Source organism: Acyrthosiphon pisum, chromosome A1, assembly GCF_005508785.2.
Source record: "Acyrthosiphon pisum isolate AL4f chromosome A1, pea_aphid_22Mar2018_4r6ur, whole genome shotgun sequence".
NCBI lineage: Eukaryota > Metazoa > Arthropoda > Insecta > Hemiptera > Aphididae > Acyrthosiphon > Acyrthosiphon pisum.
Window position 1 is genome coordinate 146,954,608 of NC_042494.1, and position 1,425 is coordinate 146,956,032.

The following is a 1,425-nucleotide window of genomic DNA, read 5'->3' on the forward strand; positions in this document are numbered from 1 at the left end:
TACAAAAAAAAAAAAAACCGGAAAAACTCAATGATTTATCAAAACCAACTAGAGTTGAAAATGAAAATCTCAATAATATACTACTACAAAAAAAAAAATTATATTTTAAGTTGTAACGAAACTGAACATTCCTATGTTAAAAAGTAAAATTATTTAAGATGTTTTTGATGAAAAATTATTGACTATTATAGATTATTATTTATTATCATAAATAATATTTTAAGTTTTGACGAAACTGAACATTCATTCCTATTTTAGGATGTTTTTTGATTATTGTTTTTAATTATTATTATACTTAATACATTTAAAGATTTAACATGTTTAAAGAACTAAAATTAAATAACAAACTGTGAATTATTATTATACAAACATTTAATTTTAATTTTAATTGTTATTATTATATTATATTTTATTATTTATATAACACGTAATACTTACAATAATATTTCTACAATAAAATATGTTTGCAAGACGAAGTCGACTCAACCAGTTTAGAAAATTATTAACTTTTCAAATGTATCTGGTATGTATAATGAATTATTTTGTGAAGATATGCCATTAATCATTTTTAATAGTATACAATTTATGGTAGTATACAAATATCAAAAGAAATTACGAGTGTGGTCGAAGCACAAGAAAAATGTAAAGCATGTTTAAATTTTGAATATTTTGATTCCCATGATTATATTATCATATTATAGTGATAAGATAATATATTGATAACAGCCCAACATGATACATGATAGTGGAGAATAAATTACGCGCATGCGCAATATGCATAAGGTGCATTCCTGTGTTTAGACGCTCCTGTAATCAGCTGTATATTATCGTAGCATAATATTATGATTATTATATTCTCAGTCACGATTTAAGATAGTATGGTTGCCCATCGACCCATTAGAAAAATGTTATCACACGGCATACGGTTTGAATCGAAAAGTCACGTGATCTACGGGGACCCCCGCATACAGCGCTCATATTGGTTCAAATTAAAACTAATAAAAATTGTTATGTTATACCTATATACAATAAAAATATATACAGAGTGTTCCAAATTTCGTGTGACAAAAGACCGAAATTTGGAAGACCCTGTATAATGATCATATTATATTATAAATTATAAAATAGTCCACTAGAAGTGCTAGTGCCCGGGGTCCGATTTAAATCCAATGCCGTCTTATCATAGCTCGTTGGGCAACCATACTATCTTAAATCGTGTCTCAGTGAATATTGTTATCAATGTTTTTTTATGATATTACTATATTAGAAACACATCGTATAATATAATATTATAATGTTTTGTTTATTAAATAAATTTATTTTTGCATAATATAATAATTAAATTGGTGTCTTGCTTTTGCGAGTTTCACGCTTAGGATCTCTTAGCATAGTATCAAATATCGACTGTATTGTTTGATTAAGACT